Here is a 20,971-nt window from a genome sequence, read left to right on the forward strand (position 1 = left end):
CTTGGTCATGGTGTCTGTTCACAGCAGTAAAACCCTAACTAAGACAGCAGCTATACTTGATAATGAGTAGCTTAGCCAACCTTTATGAGAAAAATAATCATTACAATTAATATATGGGGTGGAAGATGTAGAGTGAGCACATCTGGCTGCTGAGGAAACTGTAGCTGTCTATCATATCAACCAGATAGAAGCTGCATGTTCTCTCCTTTCAATAAAGACACTTCTCTTGGGATGCTGATCTTGGCTTTGCTGACTAAGCACAGGTGCTGTGTGAACTCCATAGTACCACGTCGGCTCTTCCACAGCTGGCGTCATGGCCAAGGCACATTTCCACCCTGGCTTCCTGGTTTTTCTTGAGGGTTTCTCCATCAGGAGTATTTGGGGAACAGGAATGACAAGGGCAGATGCAATAGCGGAGCAGAGGCTGTGAAGGGTTTTTACTTAATCCCACCTTTCATTTCCTGCGTGGTTTGTGGGTTCCAGTGTTAAGAATGTACTTCCTCTGTATAATGAGGAAGTGGCAGGGCCAGGAGCCAGAATAACTGGTCAGAGGGCCCCAAGGAATAGAGTTAAAGCAAGAAATGGAACTCTCTGCATCAGAGACTCAAGCAGCTCTCTCTCTCTCTCTCTCTCTCTCTCTCTCTCTCTCTCTCTCTCTGTGTGTGTGTGTGTGTGTGTGTGCATGTGTAAGAGGGAAGTAGAGAGAATGCCATCATGCAAGTAAAGCAAAGCAATCTGTCTTCACTTTTTCAGTGGGCTTCAAAATAGATGTCTCTGGTTAATTTAGAAGTTTTTATGAATTAAAAGTTATTTTATTTTGCTCTAACTAACTTGTGTCATTACAGATTATTGATCTGTTTATAGAGATGACAACTAAGAAGTCACCTAATATTCCTCTGAAAATGAGAAGCAGAACTTGAGTTCCAGAGTAACCACTCTAACAGTCCAGGGTGAAGAGCATGGCCTTTGCTGCCCTTTGCTGGCTCCTGAGAAAGAGCCCATTGTAAAATACCCAGTAGTTTCCAGCTGGTTTTTAAATCATTGACACTTGAAATTATACAGTTCCAGTTAGTGGAAGTTTCAACAAGACCCAACTGACTCGCACGCATCCTGCCCACTCATGGAAAATTTCTGGTCAGAATTTTCTGTCTCAAGCATATGTAAAAAAGAATCACGGTGCTGGATAAACAGAGAACACGGAGCAAGAAGGAAGAAAGAATGGGAGGGAGCAGGGAGTGAATCTGGAAAAGAAGTTTGGAGAAGCGAGGGAGGGGGAAGGGAGGCTGGAAGAAGGGGAGAGTTGGGGTGAAGAATGAGGAGAGAGGAAGGCCGGTTAAAGAAGAGAGGGAGGAGATGGGAGCACGGCAGGAAAGGAACAACTAGTTCATGTCCATGGCTCCTTTGGCCATAAATGAATAGTGAACAAGAATTCCTTGTTAAGAATAATAAATAAAATGTATAAAATAAGAATTCAAAGAGATGAAGCTAAAAACAAAACTCCCAAATAGACTGTGGAACAAAATGAAAAAGGAGCTTTCAGAGCGGGGGGAACAACTTAAACAAAACAATGCCATTATGAAACTTAATTGGAAACATAAATTAAAAAGAACAAAAAGCAGGGCATGCACAGCTGAAGATCACATTATTTACACAGAAGAACCGCTGGCGACAATCTCAGCATACACAGGAAAAATATGATGGCTGAAAGTCATTCAGATGGAGTGCCTCAGGGCCCACTGGCGTGCCCACCCCAATCATCCCTGTGCTTGCTTGGATCCCAATTAAGTGTGCACTACCTCGCTTCCTGCTCAGTGAGCTTGCTAGCTTCAATCTCTTCTGTCCAGCTCAAGCAAAACCTCATCTTGAAAATCCGATTAATATTTACTATTTGTTTATTTATTTACATATTACGTATCCTGGAACAATGGTCTTTCTGTCAGGACAGTGCTCTACAGAGGCTGAGAGCCTGTCCATACTGAAGACTTCATTCTGTGGTGTCTCCTGGAAAACAAAGAGGCCTTGTTTACTCCACTGGCTCCCTTTCACATCAAAATTGACCAAACAAATGTAAAGCCAGAAAAATGAACCCCTAACAAAACAAAACAAGAAAACCCACCACTACAATTAAGCTAAGCAGTCTCTTTTTTCTCAGAGTGTCTGAACCAGGCCAGATGAACCAGTACAAACTGGTGTAGTAGCCCCACTCTAAATTTATGTACACAATTACTAAAGGCATACTGATACTTCTCGGTTTTCTATTTTCTCTTCCCCACATTAATTAATTTACTTATTCATTTTATATTCAGGTCTCAGGCCCCTCTCTCCTCTCCTCCCAGTCCCACCCTTACAAATCCTGTCCCTCCCCCCCGCCCCCACTATCCTGAGGAGAAGGGGAAGCCCCCCTTGGGTACCACTGTGCCCTGGGACATCTAGTGGCAGCATACATAACTAAGCCCATCCTCTCCCACTGAAGGCCAACTAGGCAGTCCAGTTAAAGGAAGTGAATAAAATGGGAGGCAACCTAGTCAGAGACAGCCTCAGCTCCAATCGTTAAGGAACCCACACGAAGACCAAGATGCACATCTGCTACAAATGTGTAGGGAAACTAGGTCCAGCCCTTGTATGCTCTGTAGTGGTTCAGTCTCTGGAAGCCCCCATGAGCCCAGGTTAGTTGAATTCCTATAACCTCTGGGTCCCTCAATCTTTCCCCCAACTCTTCCATAAGATGCCTTAAGATTCATCAAATATTTGCCTGTGGATTGCTGCATCTGTTTCAGTCAGTTGCTGGGTGGAACCCGTCAGAGGACAGTTAAGCTAGCATAACAGTATCATTAATAATGTCAGGGATTGGTTGTTGTCCATGGGTTGTTGTCTCCAGCCGGGCCAGTCATTGGTTGGGCATTTCCTCAGTCCCTGTTTTATTTTTGTCCCTGCACTTCTTGTAGGCAGGACAAATTTTGGGTTGGAGGTTTTGTGGGTGGGTTGATGTCCATATCCCTCCTCTGAGAGTCGTGCCTTGAAACAGGAGGTGGCCATTTCAGGCTCCATATTTCTCACTGTTGGGGGTCTCATCTAGGGTCACCCTCATAGACTCCCTGAAGCCTCCCCCATCCCAAATCTCTGGCACATCCTAGGGATGCCCTCTTTCCCAATCTGCCACTGATTTCTGTTCACTTTCCTGGCCCTTTCTCCATTTCTGTTCACTTTCCTGGTCCTTTCTCCTCAGCTCTCCCTACACCTGAACCCCCTCCCCATCCCCCAACCCCTCTCTGACCCAGTTCCTTCCCTCCATTCACCTCTGATGACTATTTACTTCCACTTCTGAGATTCAAGCATCCTCCTCTGGACTTGGTTATTTAACTTTTTTGGATCTATGGATTGGATTGTAGCATGGGTATTCTGTACTGTACGGCTAATATCCACTTGTAAGTGAGCATATATCATGTATGTCCTTTTGGGTCTGGGCTACCTCACTCAGGATGATATATTCTAGTTGTACTCCTTTGCCTACAAATTTCATGATGTTTTTGTTTTTAATAGCTGAGTAGTATTCCATTGTGTAAATTAAACACATTTTCTTTATCCATTCTTCAGTTGAGGGATATCTGGGTTATTTCCAGTTTCTGGCTATTATGAATAAAACTGTTATAAACATAGTTGAGCATGTGTCCTTGTGGTATGGTGGAGTATCTTTTGGGTATATGCCCAGGAGTGGTATACCTGGGTCTTCAGATAAAACTATTTCCAATTATCTGAAAAACCACCAAATTGATTTTCAGAGTGGTTGTACATGTTTGCATTCCTACCAGCAATGGAGGAGTGTTCCCCTTGTTCAACATCCTTGCCAGCATGTACTGTTGTTTGTGTTTTTGATCTTAGTCATTCTGACTGGTATGAGGTGGAATCTCAGGGTTGTTTTGATTTGCATTTCCCTGATGACTAAGGACGTTGAACATGTCTTTAAGTGCTTCTCGGCCATTCGTGATTCCTCTGTTGAGAATTCTCTGTTTAGCTCTGTACCTCATTTTTTAATTGGGTTATTTGGTTTGTTGGTGTCTAACTTTTTGAGTTCTTTATATATTTTGGATATTAGCCCTCTGTCAGATGTAGGGTTGGGGAAAATCTTTTCCCAATCTCTAGACTGCCTATCTGTCCTATTGATGGTGTCCTTTGCCTTACGGAAGTTTTTTTGTTTCATGAAGTCCCATTTATTAACTGTTGATCCTAGTGCCTGAGCCACTGGTGTTCTCTTCATGAAGTTGTCTCCTGTGCCAACAAGTTCAAGGCAATGCCACACTTTCTTTTCTATTAGATTTAGTGTATGAAGGAGTAGTACTGTTTTTTTTTTGAGTTAATTTTCTATCTAGCCAGTTTGCCTAAGGTGTTTATCAGCTGTAGGAGTTCTCTAGTAGAGTTTTTGGCCTCATTTATATATACTGCCATGTCATCTGCAAATAATGATACTTTTAATTCTTCCTTTCCAATTTGTGTATCCTTAATCTCCCTTAGTTGTCTTATTACTCTAGCTCGAACTTCAAGTATTATATTGACTAGAGAGGGAGAAAACGGGCAGCCTTGTCTTGTTCCTTATTTTAGTGAGATTGTTTCAAGTTTCTCTCCGTTTATATGATGTTGACTATTGGTTTGCTGTATTTTGCTTTTATTATGTTTAGATATGTGCCTGAAATTCCTAATCTCTCCAAGACTTTTAACATGAAGGGATATTGGATTTTGTCAAAGGCTTTTTCATCATCTAATGAGATGATCATGTGGTTTCTTTCTTTCAGTTGGTTTATATGGTAGATTACATTGAAGGATTTTCATATATTGAGCCATCCCTATATCCAAGGGTTAAAGTCTACTTGGCCATGATATCTTTGATGTGTTCTTGGATTTGATTTGGGAGTATTTTGTTGAGACTTTTTGCATTGATAGGATCTTTGGCCATTTCACCATCAATCTTAGGGGAAATTGGTCTGAAGTTCTTTTTCTTTGTTGAGTCATTGTGTGGTTTATGTATCAGGGTGAGTAGCTTCACAGAATGTGTTTAGCAATGTTCTTTCTGTTTCTATTTTGTAGAATAGTTTGAGGAGTGTTGGTATTAACTCTTCTTTGAGTCTGGTAGAATTCTGCACTAAAACCATCTGGCCCTGGGATTTTTTTTGGTTGGGAGACTTTGAATAATTGATTCTACTTCTCAGGGGTTATAGGACTTTTTAGATTGTTTACTTGATTTTGATTTAACTTTGATAAAGGGAATCTGTCCAGAAAATTGTCCATTTCCTTTAGATTTTCCAATTTTGTGGAATACAAGGTTGTGAAGTTAGACCTGATGATTCTTTGGATTTCCTCAGTGTCTCTTGTTATGTCCAGCTTTTTCACTTCCGATTTTTGTTATTTTGAATGTTGTCTCTGCCCTTTAGTTTGATTGGCTAAGGGTTTGTCTATCTTGTTGATTTTCTCAAAGAACTAGCTTCTGGCATTGTTGATTCTTTATATTGTTCTTTTTGTTTCTAATTTATTGATTTTAGCCCTAAGTTTGATTATTTTCTGCTGTCTACTCCTGTTGGGTGTATTTGATTTTTTTTTTTTTTTTGTTCTAGAGCTTAATAGGTGTGCTGTTAAGTTGCTAATATGAGACTCTCCAATTTTTTTTTTTTAATCAAGGAACTTATTTTTCTGAACTTTCCTCTTGGCACTGTTTTCATTGTTTCATAAATTTGGGTATGTTGTGCCATCATTCTCATTGAATTCTAGAAACTATTTTTTTTTTTAATTTCTATTTGACCCAGTTGTCATTGAGTAAATGTTGTTTCTCTTGTTGTTGAAGTCCAGTTTTAACCCATGGTAACCTGATAAAATGCAAGAAGTTATTTCAATTGTCTTGTACCTTTGGATACAAAACTGTTCTTTTGGTGTTGTTGGTGGTAGTGTGTGTGTGTGTGTGTGTGTGCACTTGTGTGTGTGTGTGTGTTTGTGCATACCCTCATGTGTGTTTCTCTTCTGTTTTTGCTGGTGTGAAATTATGTATTTCCTGTGTTTTATCTTTATTTTCTTTATTTTTTGAGGGTAGTGACCCTTCTTGTGTTAAAGTTTTCTTTCTAGTATCTACCGGAGAGCTGAATTGATGGAAAAATATTGTTTAAATTTGGTTTTGTCATGGAATATCTTGTTTTCTCCATCTATGTTGATTGAAAGTTTTGCTGGGTATAGTAGTCTGGGCTGACATCTGTGGTCTCTTAGGGTCTGCAAGACATCTGCCAAGGCCCTTCTGGCTTTTAGGTTCTCTGTTGAGAAGTCAGATATAATTCTGATAGGTCTGCCTTAATATGTTACTTAGCTTTTTTCCCTTATAGCTTTAATTTTTTGGGGGGTGGGGGTTTCATGACATTTAGTATTTTGATTATTATGTGGCACCAGGATTTTCTTTTCTGGTCTCATCTATTTGTTGTTCTGTAAGCTTCTTGTACATTTTTAGGCACCTCTTTCTTTAGGTTAGGGAATTTTTTTTATGATTTTGTTGAAGATATTTTCTGGACCTTTGAGCTGGAATCTTTTTTTTCTTCTATTCCTATTATTCTTAGGTGTAGTGAGCCGCTGTTTCAGTGGCTACACATTTGCATTTCCAAGATGGCGCTGGCCGCGTGTCTTCTCCAGATGTAAACAATTATCTGCGCAGTTGCTAGGCAGATAGGCGTGCCTTAGTCACTGCCAATCCCGAGGCATAATATTGGGTGGTGAGCGAACAGCCATTCAGAAGTGAATACGTCACTCTAGGGTGTATTTAAGGAGCCTCTTCCGGTTTCTTCCGTCTTTTCCGCTTTTGCTGTTACAAGAAGTAAAGCCTCGTCTGTAGTGATACCCGATTACTGCCTCCGTGTCCTTATTCGCGGGCGAAGGGGACACAGAAGAGGTGCGCGTAACAACAGGGGACACAGAAGAGGTGCGCGTAACACCTAGGTTTGGTCTTTTCATAGTGTACCAAATTTCCTGGATGTTTTGTGTTAGAAACTTTTTAGATTCAGCATTTTCTTTGACCAATGTAGCAGTGACTTTTATTTCATCTTCTATGCCTTTCATTCTTTTTCCTATCTCTTGTATTCTGTTGGTGATGTTTGTGTCTGTAGTTCCAATTTCCTTTCCTAGGTTTTCCAACTCCAGGATTCCCTCAGTTTGTGTTTCCTTTATTGCTTCTATTTCCACTTTCAGGTCTTGAACCGTTTTGTTTCTTTCACTTGTTTGATTGTGAAATTTTATCGTATTTTTTTATATTCATTAGTTTCCTCTTTAAAGGCCTCTACCTGTTTGATTGTATTTCCCTGTATTTCTTTAGGAGATCTATTCATTTCCTCTTTAAAGGCCTCTATCATTTTCATAAGATTAGATTTAAGGTAATTTTCTTGCTCTTCAGATATGTTAGGATCTCCAGAGGTTGCTGTAGTAGGATAGCTGGGTTCTTCTGGTGTCATATTGCCCTGGCTTTTGTTGATTGTGTTCTTATACTGGCCTTTGGCCATTTGGTTGTCCCTGGTGTTGGCAGGCCTAATAATTCCTTCTGGCAACAGGCCTCTGAAACTACAAGTAGAGCTGGTAGACCCTCATGGCAGTAGGCCTCTGGAATTGCTGGTGGAGCTGGTTATCATTGATGACATCAGGCTCCCAGTGATGCAGGCAGAACTGATAGACCTGGATGGCTTTAAGCATTCTGGATGTTCTGCATGGCAGCAGATCTATAGGGATGTAGGCAGAGCTGGTGGTCCTGATGTTTACAGACCTCCAGGATTGCAGGTAGCTCTGTGGGCCGGAACATAGACAACAGAGGGGACATAGCAGACCTCAGGGTTGCTAGGCTTGCCAGGGACCTAGCAGGCAGGGATTGGGCCTTGAGGTTTTCTCCTGAAGGTGGGAGCTGGTGATGCATTTTTCTTCAAGCTTTTCAGGTGACTGTGGCCTGAAGATGAAGCCTGAAGATCACTTAGCTGCTCTAGGCGTTTCTATCCATTCTTGGCCTTAATTTCTTCTGAATGTTTCTAAATCTCTTCACCAAACTCTAGCTTAAACACAGATACTTTGGTTTGCTGACTTTGAATAGATACTTCCAATGTGACATTTAAATCCAACTTGCCTGAGCCTCCATCCCACCCTCTCTCAGAAAGCTGTGCTCACTTTAACTCTATTATTCAAATAGAGTGCAAACTAAAGACACACTGGAATTTGTTCTTGTTTCTGTTGTTTTCCCACCTCATCCGTCCCTTCTAGTCTATTAGAAACCACCAGAGACTCTCATAATGCCATTCACTCTCACAATGCACACCCTGTTTGCTATTCGTCTACACCCTCATTGTTTTCCTCTGGTCTCAACCTTTGGGTTGCAACCCCTTTGGGGGTTGCATATCAGATATCCTGCATATCAGATAAATATGTGTTGACTCATAACAGTAGCAAAATTAAAGTTATGAAGTAGTAACAAAATAATTTTAGTGTTGGGGTCACCACAACATGAGGAACGGTATGAAAGGGTCTCAGCATTGGGTAGGTTGAAAGCCTAGTTCAATACACCATCATCTCTTTCCTGGACCTATGTCCATTTCCTCAACAGACTTCCTACTTCAACCTTTCTACATCACCTCTTCTTTCATTTCACTTTCTAGACAGGACTCAATTTGGTTGTCTAAAAGTGTAAACCATCCCATATGCGTCTGTTGCATTCTTGCAGTGGTAAGGAACAGGGGATTTCTATAAGCTTTAAAAATTCTGAGTCCAAGCATTGAGCTGTGAAACATATTTCTCTCTCATTCTCATCTTTTCTCTAAGCTTTGTTAATTCATCTTGAAACCAAAACTTAGGACTCTATAGAGTTCCCTTAACTAGGCAGGAAGTAAATAGAAAAAAAAAATGCAAAGCCTGCATCAGGCGCCATGCCCAGCAACGGAAATACAGAGGGTTCTGATGACGTCTTGAGCTCGGGCCTGCCTGGTGGGGGTGAAGGATACTGTCATTTCCCAGGCACGGTCTGTCAGATAGGAATGTACTATCAAAGGAAATGGCCTGATACAAACAGGGACACCCGGATCAGGTGTGGATGAGATACTGTCACGGTAAGTGACAAGTTACGAACACCCAGATTGATTTCCTTCCTTTGTTGTGTTCAAAGGATTCACTGTATCAAGCTTCCTGGTGAAAACACATATGTCCATGCTGACCATTCCACATCCTCTTTTGCTCTCTCAGCTTTAGGTTTCATTTGTCTGAAGGCCAATGATTAGCAGAAGGTCACATGGTTCTGACTGAGGGTAACCCCCCTTAAACCATTTTCATACTGTATGCTCCCCATATGCAACTTTTACATTTCAATAGGTCCTAGTATATTCTATGAGATGAACATACTTTTCACAGGCAATAAAGGTGTATTTCAATTATTAGACAAATAAAAAAACTGCTTTTGGAGGCTAAATCTAAAGTATAAAACCCAAAGTAGAAATTTGTTACAGAGAGAAATAGATGAAAGAAAGGGATATAAAGTGACCGTAAAGTTCCGACTGAGTTCTCGTTTACTGAGATGTGCTCTGGCAATGGTAGGAAATGCTGATGGAGTAGCTCCAGTTGACATTTCCTCTCATGATGTTTCAAGGGAGGGAGAGTCATTCTGAGACAGGTTTGAGGCTTGCTATTACACATGAAACTCAACCCAAGCTTAGAAAGCACTGTGAAAGGCACACCCAGAGGTAAATGTCAGCCTCATCCTGTGGGCACCCCGCCATTTACAGAGCTACTACAGCCACATCCTAGACTAAAGAAGAATTGATGTTATCTAATAGCTTCCCTCTTAACACTGTGTTTATGGATGGAGGGGAAAAAAAGAAGGAAAGAAAAGAAAAGGAAATGCTGTCTTATCTAAGGTCTAACTGTACATTTTCTTTAAATATCCTGACTGTCCAAGAAAGTTCTTAGGATATGTTTTCCATTGTGCTGAAATCTAAGTCACTGTTATCTCTTGGAAGTGCAGGCTAGGCCTCACAAATGAAAGGTTAGGGCATTTATTGATAGCAGCCATTTATAATGACTCAACAATCACAGGAACTGTGAGAAAAGTAATCGCAAAAGCCCATGTACTCAGGAAAGAACACTGTGCCCAGAACACAAGTGAACTGCCTGCCTGCCTGGTCATTTCTCTGCTTCCTGCTATGCTTGCCTATATACTGTTGGGTCTACAGGCTGTGAAAAGATGACAGCATTAACTAACGAAGCTGGACAGTCATCTAAGGTCTTTAATTCTAAAGCCAGAGCTCATCAACGAGATGAAAAGAAGTGAGGGGAACTGCTTGAAATTCATCCACTCATTATCTTGCAAGACCGAGACATTCTAAGGGTTGCTGCAAGATGCATTGTGAAAATTATTTTCCAAGCTGCTGGGTGGAGGGTGTGAACAGATTATAAGACTGCAAATTGCTTTGAATAAAGTAGAGATGGTCTTTGGGAAGCAGTTTCTACTACATGTAGCAAATTACATTCCAGATGTTCATGACTACAAAATCTCTACCAGATGTCCAGACTCATGGTGGCTCGGATGTTTATTGTGCACATAAAGTGCTCAGTACCTGTTCCCTGGAGACCTCCCTCATTCCTTTTCATCTGTACCGGCATGCTAGTCATGCAGGGATGATGAAATATTTAGGCCTCGCTTCATAATTAAAGGGGCTAGGAAGAACGCAAGACTGTTAATTACTTTATTCTCAGAACCAGTTAAGTAAATGCCTATAGTGTGCCTCTTGGGACATTTTTGGAGATTTATTAAATATATTGTTTCAAAATCTGAGATTTATTTTTTTTTTGAAGCTCATTCAAAGTGAAAAAAAGGGCTTAAGACCACACAACCTAGTCCTTAGGACAAATACTAGCATTTTGCATTGTGCTTTCATTTAAAAACAAAGTAAATCTCATTGCTACTATAAACTTCATTTGCTAAAAAGTCACTTACTGCAAAGCCTCTGCTTATGTAAAACAAAGGATTGCTTTTTCTTTTGTTATACACAACACATGAAGACTGCGTTCTTGTAGAACATCCATGCTGTGATGGTTTGTATATGCTTGGCCCAGGGAGTGGCACTATTAGGAGGTGTGGCCTTGATGGAGAGTAGATGTGCCACTGTGGGTGTGGGCTTTAAGACTCTCATTCTAGCTGCCTGGAAGCCAGTGTTCTCCTGGAAACTCCAATGAAGATGTAGAACTCTTAGCTCTTCTTGCACCATGTCTGCCTGAACACTGCCCTTCTCCTCCCTTGATGTTAATGGACTGAACCTCTGAACCTGTAAGCCAGCCCCAATTAAATGTTGTCCTTTATATGAGTTGCCTTAATCATGGTGTTTGTTCACAGCGGTAAAACACTAAAATACATGCCTTATGGGCTTTAATCATAGATTATATGAACATGACAAATACACTTCAAGGGCTCTCTTATCACCTATAAGTTGGGTGACATCTTATAGGTCACACAGTAACCAAGCCCTGCCCTGATACAATAGAAATAGATTGACCTAAACTACAAGAATCACATGTATTCTGTTACCCAATCTCTGTCATATAGCATGAATAACAGATTCCTTCCTTGTCATACAGGACATCTCCTTCTCTCAGAAACCTTTCAGAATAGATAGAAGGCTGTGTCTGGCAGACCTAAAGCCCTTTCTTTAGAACCTCACTTTGTCATGTTGCCTGTCTGCTTGCCAGTGTTCATAAAACTTTTCTGTGAAGAGCAATTTAATTCAGTGCCTTTCTGTTGAACTCTTTTGTCCTCTTCCTCTCCCAAAGCTGACTGTCCCTGTCCCCTGGTCATTGTCCTTCAGCAGATATAGCACATGTGGGGAGGAGGAGACAAAATTTAAGCAAATATTCTCTTTTGTGGCCTACTTCAGCTTTGTCAGTGTGAGCTCTACAGTTCAGGAGCCATGTTAAAGTAAGAGTCATGGCTACTATCCTTGCAGCTGAGGACAGACTGAAGCAAGAGAATTATCACAAGTTCCAGACCAGCCAGGGATACAGGGTGAGATCCTGTCTCAACAAACAAACACCCAAAAGAGCATGATCAGTGCCACTTGGAATGTGTCTTACCACTTTCTTGAGATCACAGCTACCAGTTGCTACTACAAGAAACAGCCCTCACTGTCTCCATAGATGGTTGTTTAGACAGAGCAACCTAATGGCAAGAAGAAGGAAATACAGTGACTTTCATTAAAGTGCCTCTTGTCATGGAGCTGCGCGCGCACACACACACACACACACACACACACACGTATACATGTACACATACACACATGTGTGCACTCACATGCACATGCATGCAAATGCACATATACACATTTACATTCATGTTCTTTTTTCTTTTCATAATATTTTTTTATTGATTATTTTGGTTTTTCACATCATGAACCTTGATCCTTCACTACCCTGTCCTCTTAGGCTCAACTCCAACCTTTTTCACCTCCTCACTCACAAAAAAAAAAAAAAAAAAAAGAAAGAAAGAAAAAAAAGAAAGAAAGAAAAGAAAATTGAAAAAAAACCCAGTCCAATTTGTATTATTTGTATTGCCCATATACTTATTGGAGCATGGTCAAATTCCCAGTGGCCAGCCCACTAAAGAAAACAGACTCCTTGCCCATCCTCATCCCCACCAGGAACCACCAATTGTGGAGAGCTATTCTTCAGCATCCTTATCACAGTTTTTAAGAGTTCTTTTCAATGGCTTTCTGTCTAGGCTGCTACTTTTTGGGGCATTGGGCTGAAGGTCTGAGTTGTCATGTAGGCTTTCTATGTCTTTCTCAACTGTGTCTGTATTAATACCATGGCAAAAATCCATCCATGTTCTTTTTAGGTATCAAGACAAACTGTTTTTTGTTTTTTTTTTTTTTTATAAACTGAGGCCTGGTTTATGATAAACTCAAGTCTGAATTTAAAAACATTCAAGAGTAGACTTTTTTCCCCGATGGTTTAAAGTTTATAGGAGAACAGAGCAGAAGGTTTAACGTCCTCACATGTTCCAAATTCCCAAACACAGAACTACTGGAGTCCTCAACATCCCACTCCAGGGCAGACCTACAGATGCATCATGGTTGCCCAAAGCAATATGGACTTTTCCTTAGGCCCTGCTCTGGCCATACAAGTCCTATATACAAAAACAACACAGCCACCATTATAGTATCATATAGAACAGTTCACTGCCTTAATGACCCTCTGTGTTCTGCCTGCTTATCTCTCTATCCTCTTAGGTCCCCAACTCTGCCTTTTCCAAAACATTATAGAACTGGGTACTGTGGACACAGCCTTTTCAGTTGCGTATTGCTTAGTGACATGTATTTTTAGTTCCCTCAGTCTTTTCAGGGCTACATTTCTTCTTATTCAAAGATAGTGAAAACAGAACTTGGGTTCCAAGAGGGCAGGCTGTCCCTGGCCCCATGCTAACATACTTTAGGCTGATAGTCTAGCAGTGTACCTGGGATGCTTTTGTAGTCACTCTAAACTTGTTTCGCAGTGTGATGTTCACATTTGTTGGATATGCCTCTAATTAACTTTCCATTTTTAAAAAAAGTATCTAATGATGTCATTTTTGTTTTTGCTGGGTTGTAGTTAAAAGAGGAGGGTTGGTGTTTTTTGTTTTGTTTTTTTTTTTTGGTTGTTGTTGTTATTTCTACTAAAACAAAAACAAAAAATCAAATATGACAGAGAAGATTATTTTCTTTTTTATGCTCACACTATTTTTCCCCATCTAATTCTGACTTCCTGTTTCAGCAGAGGGCACTCTGACCTAGTCTAGAACCTAGTGGTTTTTCATTTGGCCAGTTGTGGAAAGTAGCTAGCATCCTTTAGTTCTACAGACAGCAACAGGCACACAACACAGAAATCTGGCACTCCAGACTCAGGCTGACTCCTACCTGCTTTTCCAGAAGCTCTCTGTTTCCCTTTCTTCCTACAAGGGCTACTGTTTTCCATTGTAATTCACATATTTTACACATGGTCTTTCTGATCAGTCTGTGAACTCTTCAGGCTTAGAGTTCTTATTTCTCATTTATGGTGTAGCACAGAGTCTGACAGAGACTACATATTCAAGAAAGATCTATTGAATAGATGGAATCTGGGAGTTGGGGGTGGTGGTGTCTGACTTATTGCAATGAGCAAAAGCAAGCGTGCATGCTTGTTTGTGTTTTGGTAGAAGCCTCCATTCTGTCTTAGGGACTCATATCCACATTCTACATTGCTTTTTGCTAGGTGGCAAAAATGGCATCTGCCTTAAGTTTAGACTGGAAGAGCATAGCCTGTTACCCAGCTGTGTGGTATTGTGATTAAAGCTCTTACCTAACATTACAAGCTGTGTTAAGTGTATAAAGATGCAGGCACAGACTCAAGTCAAATCCAGCTAGCTTACTTAAACTTTCCTGGTCTTAAATTGCTTCTCTCCATCTCTGAATCGTGAATCCTCACTACTTTTCAATGGCCAGCTAAGATAGTAGTAGTTCAGTAACTTAGCTAACAGGTCACAGTGACTGTTTCTCCTAGTCTCATGGGGACACTGGACCTGTTTTTAGTTTTTTCTCCCCGGGTTAAGGTCTAGCTGTATATTTTAGGTTGGCCTTGAACTTGACACGTAGCTCAGCTTAGTCTTAGACTTCCTGCTCCTCCTGTCCCCTCTACTGAATTGTTGGGATGTCACATGCTTATCTCCATGAGTAAGCTTGCACATTTTATCTTCTGGGATTTTCCTTCCTTTAGGAAAGTACTTGTCATTCTTGAATGGCTGTTGTTTTTGTTGCTACACTTAACTTACACAGAACTTCCTCAGTAGTTATTTCTACCTGCATCTTGCCGATAGGAAACTGGAGCACAGAGATATCAAAGATCTTAATTATCATTACCCAACTAGCAAATGATTAATGGCCATCTTTAAGACATTTGGCCAGAGGCCAAGTCCCTTGTTTTCTCTATTATGTGACACTGCCAAAGGGCAGGATGCAGTATAGCCATGAGATGCCCGAATTTGTCAGCTTTCAATGTCAGTATGCCTTTCTTCATAATCTACCTACTACATCCTAGTCATAAAGGAGAACCTAGGAACTGGCAATTCATATTGTATAGTTTTAAACTTTTAGAATTGATACAGAGCCTCTTTATAGTTAGGTTCCAAAGTATGCATGTGGGGGCAATCTAGAGTTTCATTATGGAACAGAAAAGACTGGACATGGCTGTTCTGTTTTGAAAGCATAGATACTTTCTTCTGGGAAGTGATTCATGTTAGATTTTAAACATTTTTTAAAAAAAGATTTCAAATTTTGGCTTTAGTTTATCTCATACCTAAGTTTTTTTTTTTTTTTTTTTTTTCTAAATCTGACTTATGGTTTTTTTCCATACACTGTACTGTGTAGAATTTTCATTAATTTATTTTAAAATATCAGGGTGGGAGTGATGGCTCAGTACTTGCTGCAGAGTCTCACTGGTCTGAGTTCAATTCCAAGAGCCCATGGTTAGAAAAGAATTGACTCTCTTAGAAAAGTTGTTCTCTGAGTTTCACACGTGCTCCATGGCACAGATGTGTCCATGCATAACACAGTAATAATGAAATTATTTTGGTTTATGTACTCTGGGCCATTACTCTGGGCACGTTCTCATTATTTATGGGCATTTTCTGTGCCTTATTCATTTTCTGACAAACACATTATCTAGAATTCAACCTCAATCCACATCTGACACTCACTTTTATATGAAATTCTTTTTCCTTAACTTTTGGAAGGAGAAGTAGGTTAAGATACAGTTTCTGTCTATCTGTCTGTGGAGTTCTTTTTGTTGTTTATTATTTTTAAATACAGTTTAAAAACCCATTTTGGAGATTGGCTTTTCTTAGTTTATCTGGACCTTTCATTTTTGATGACCAGTTAGTTCCAATTCTATTTCTAGATGCTTCTTCGTAGCATATAGGAGCTGCTGCCGCCACAGCCTTGGCTTTCTTCTTTTAAAGTCTCTTTTATCCAAATAAAGTCTTAGATACTTAGTATTACATTTAAAGTTATCATTATTTCTGATTTTCCTAAATTCCATTTTTTTTTTACAAATCTTTATATATATATATATATATATATATATATATATATATATATATATATATATTGTTGTTGTTGTTTTGTTTTTCGAGACAGGGTTTCTCTGTGTAGCCCTGGCTATCCTGGAACTCACTCTGTAGACCAGTCTGGCCTCGAACTCAGAAATCCACCTGCCTCTACCTCCCAAGTGCTGGGATTAAAGGTGTGCGCCACCACCACCCGGCTATATTTCTTATTTTAGCTGAAAGTTACAATATGATATTTTAAGTTCTCAGAATCCCAGTTTTAAGATCACTGGTTTATATACATCTGCATGTGCTGTCTACCCATTTCAAACCTCCCATTAACATTTCAGAGTCACAAAACTAATAGTGTATGGAAGAAATTTTGATTCCAATAAAAATTATTTTTAAAAGAACACATTTTATTTATTCTTTGACAATATTATATGTGAATACAATGTCTTAACTATATTCATCCCCCATTAAAAAAAATGAATCTGTGGCCTATATAAGGCAAGGCAAGCATGTTGGAAGCATGTGGGTTCCCTCTTCTATAACCATAACTGCAGCTGTTAGGGAGCACCAAGCACTCCTAGTAAGTGAACCTCAAGATCAATTAGGTGGTTGTTGGATGTCCCCAAAGTTCCATGCTTGAGTGATATCTTTATCCTGAATCCTTGGCCGTTGTCTTTGTCAAGCTGTTCGTTGCTGTAGTTCATAGTAGGTAGGACTGATTGCATTTCTTTCTTAGTAGTTTTCATAATATCATGAGATACTCAGGGAGAAAACTTCCTGACCAGTTCCAAATGTATTCCTGTGTAGTATTGTCAGCAAGAGAATATTACCTTCCAGTTCTGGGAGACAGTCAGGGACAAGAACAATAGCCTACATTGTTTTGGGAGTCTCTCTGACTCCTCTGAAATATAACTCAAAGAGAGATCACCCATGCCCAGATTCAGGGGGTTTGTTAGATAGTCTATACTTTTTAGGAATAGCATTATCACCTCAAATTGTATTACTTCATTTAAAGAAATATATATATATATATATATATATATATATATATATATATATGTCATATATATGAATATATATTTAAAGAACATACATTTAAAGAATAATATATACGTGTGTATGTATGTATACATGTGTACTTATACTTATGTATATGACAATTATTTTTAAGTAAACATAAAATAATGTTTCCCTATGACTTTTCTCAACATCTTTAGCATTATGTATCCTTCCTTCCTTCCTCTCCTCCCTCACCCTACTTGAAGATAAGTGCACTGATTAAGGTGTGGTTTGTCTCTTCTGTAATTCATCCTCAAGTTTAATCTCTATCGTGAGACAGGAAGAAACAGAACCAGGTGGAACTTTAAGCAAGTAATTAAGGCTCTGGCCTTGTGTATGAATTAATGGATAACAGTGTAGCCAATGGATCAATGGGTTATTTTAAGAGCAGTTTGCTATAAAATGCCATTTTCACTAGGTTTCCTGTGAACTCCCTGCCTCCAAAGCCATGATTGCCCATGCTAATCCAGGACTCTGCCAGAAAAGAAAGCCATTATCAGGTACAGACACTCTTCTATAGGTCATGGTTGTGATCCAAAATGAACTGCTTACATTTTAGGTGGCATTAGCAACAGAAAAAACTGAGTAAGATAAAGGGTTGGGAAAGAATATATTATCTCTATTTTTAGCTCTTCTTTTCTGCTTCTAAAGATTTCTAAAAAGTAGCCAGCCTTCTTTCCTTTCCTTGCTTTCCGTGCCTTGATTTGAATTCCCAGGTGTGTGTTTTGCTGGTTCCTTATATAAGTTGTAGCTTTACAGAAGAGTCCCTCCAGCTCGGCTTGCCCATTCCCCAAAGCGACTATTGGCAAAGTCTGCATCTCAATTCAAATGTCCAGTGGTGCTCAGAGACTTGGGACCTGTGCATGACGAAATTTCCCCAGGGTTGTTTGGTTGCTTCAATGTCTCCCTAGGACTCCTTCACCACCGAATTTGGATCATTGGACTTTTGTAGAGGAATTGATATTTTTCTTAGTGTGTGGTTAGTGACTAATGTTAAGTCAAGTCAAATACAGTGACCACATAATAAGACACTTCACTTACGTGGTCTTCCTACGAATTGCCTGGGGTCTTTGAGTCCCATAAATGAGAGATCAGAACCAAATAGTGTAGGCTAGGCCTAGGAATCTGTGTTGGCTACACATGGGATGCATACACATGTGTACTAAATGTAACACCAGTGTGGTTCTTTGGCCAAGGACTGCATTTTGAAACACATTAACACTGCCAAAGGCATTTTCACAGAGAAAATAAAAAATACTTTGATGACTATATTATCTACAATAGGCAGGGAGGTTTTTGAAAGAAATTGTCTGTTGTTGTGAGCATACATTTACTTATATTTTAAATTCATAAAATGATCAGAATGTCTCAGGATTTGGACTTGATACTAGAGTTCTGAGAGGAATAAGAGACACACCCTGACTTCATAGCTAATAGGAGACTAACATACAGAGAAGCAGTTTCCAATGATGTACAAAGACCAACAGGGCTAAACTTGGCACTCCTAAGGGATGTCCCTGCACCTTTAGAATTTTGTTGCCTACCCTCCACAAGCCTGAGTACAATCGAGAATGAAGGGTGACAATTTCAGCCAGATATAAACAAGACTATAGCACAGTCCTATGACACAACCAGATTCAGACAATGCTATGGCACAGTCCCTCCTACGACTGTACCTCCACACTATTCTGTTCAATAAAGTCAAATCACAACTCTTCTGGTCTAAGAGTATTAAACCCACACACAGCTCTCAAGATTTATTCAAGATTAAACTGTGCTAGAGAAGTACTTGTCAGTATCATCACATTTATTAAAACCCAGATGCAAGACCCTGTTGCAGTGTCTCAGGTAGTTCAGGTGTAGGCCCTGTGTTACTCACATTTAGTAATCTCATCGTCAGTGCTCCTGTCTTGTGACCACCCTTTGTACCAAACAGCTTTAGAGGAGTATGTGCGGTCCTTAGGAGAGTGATCAGTGCGGAGATGAGGAGGTCATCACAAAGGACCTCAGGTGTTGAGAGCTAATGTAGGAGAAGGCAGTGCATCCAGGCAGATGGAGTGACACAGGCAGTGTGATGTGTGCAATTAAAAGCCAGCACTCATATACTTGCACACACACATATGCATATATGCACACATGCATATATGCACATACACATGCATATATGCACACTCATACACACACGTATAATTGAAAAAAGAAAACAAAATCTTGGCAAAGGCCTATACAGAAACTGGAGACAGTGGAAACCAACTCACCTCCTCCTTCCAGTGTAGGGAAAATGAACACAATGGAGAAGCTAACCCTCTCTCTGAGTGCAGAGGAAGTAAAGACAATAGCTTCTGAGGCTCAAGGAAACAATCTGTGCCAAGAGTTAGTGGGATGGAATTTCAGAAACATCAGAGAAGGTGGCTGGTTGACTTTCTGGAATGAGTGGGATATAGTTATTTTTGACTTGAAGCAGATGACATTTGGAGCCCCCATCTAGATCTCTGATTCTTTGATGTACAAAATATATTTAGAATTTGGGGGCATGAAAAGAAAAAAGTCAGCATTTCTTCATCTGTAAAAGAAATCTAATTAGACTTGGAACATCAAAAAAAAATGCATTTCTGGCTGTAAATTCAACATATGCTGTAAAGTCCTCAACTATTGACAAAGAGCCCTGCAATTACCCAGTTTCTCATTAGAGTGAATGGCCGGAGAAGGCCGTGTTATTGGGCAGCAAAGTCTGCTCTTGGTCAACAGATGTAATAATTGGCTATTCTCATTAGTGGCGTCTCAGAGTTCACAGAAAGAAAACATCCCGTAAGAAAGAACATTAGCACTTGTGGACCTGGCGGCTTCCACATCTCTGGGTCTTCATTGCTTTCCCAGGAGGATAAATGCACTTTTGGGAAAGGAAGGAAAATGATAAGCACATCCAAAGGAAGCCAGTCGTTGTGTGTTTCTGGAGAGAAACACAATGTCCGTGATTACCACAAACTTTTCTGATGAAAGAGAAATTTTCCTGCTTTTTAGCCCTTTAATGGCTGCCATGTAAAACTGGACCCTGGAGTATTTTCACTCTTAATAAAAAACAAACCAAGCCTTCTCTCTTGGCAGCAGCTAGCACAGTGCTGTGTGTGAATAGCCCAGCACATACTCTTCAGTTTTCAGTGCTGGGATCCACAGGGCAAACAGCCCTCAAGGCTCTGCTGTAGAGCAAAGTCAGGGCCTCTTCATTTGATAAATTGGTTCGGCAAATGGATTTGTCACAGAAATCCTCTCTGAAAGGACCAACTCAAATCTGCTGGCTTTTTTTTTTTTTTTTTTAAATATATTTTTATGTCGTTAGGACTACAGTTGGACTCTGCTCCTTTCAGAGAGACCCCTCACAGTACCTGCAGTCATTTGTTTGTTTATGAACTTACACTGAAGGTCTGCCCTGTGCCAAGGTGCATACTGTGAACGAGCCTTGGTCGTGGCTTGAAGATTGTATTTTTCCAGAGAAGAGTTAGGTAGGTGAGCCACATTGTGGGCTCTTTTCACTTATCTTAAGGTGGAAAGAGTAGTTTCCTGAGAGCATCTCACAGACAGGACAAGGAGCTCACACATGAAGGAGGAGTTTGTCTTACAGAGCATTGGTTAAAGTCAGGATTAGCCTAAGGAGAAGGAGGGCACCTAGGACAGGAAGTAAGAGCAAATGCAAGCTCCCTGTGTGCTTACATTGCTGTAACTCTACAAGAACATAGGGAACTTGGATTGAACTTGAATTGGTTCAGGTGGTTCCAGGAGTTAAACATGGAGATTCAGGAGTGGTCACGCAGTGAC

The 20,971-nt window shown here is 40.2% G+C and overlaps 1 long non-coding RNA gene across 1 annotated transcript; it reads right to left on the bottom strand.

Moving 5' to 3' along the window:
* Positions 1-1,890: 1,890 nt before the first annotated feature.
* LOC143435508 (uncharacterized) lies at positions 1,891-19,815 on the bottom strand. The gene is made up of 3 exons (XR_013105879.1): positions 19,417-19,815; positions 12,109-12,193; positions 1,891-2,001 (listed from the first exon to the last, which is right to left on the bottom strand). It is a non-coding gene; the product is annotated as an uncharacterized LOC143435508 (long non-coding RNA).
* Between the last annotated feature and the right edge of the window lie 1,156 nt (positions 19,816-20,971).

The sequence above is a fragment of the Arvicanthis niloticus genome, chromosome 1 (assembly GCF_011762505.2).
Source record: "Arvicanthis niloticus isolate mArvNil1 chromosome 1, mArvNil1.pat.X, whole genome shotgun sequence".
In the NCBI taxonomy this organism is placed as follows: domain Eukaryota; kingdom Metazoa; phylum Chordata; class Mammalia; order Rodentia; family Muridae; genus Arvicanthis; species Arvicanthis niloticus.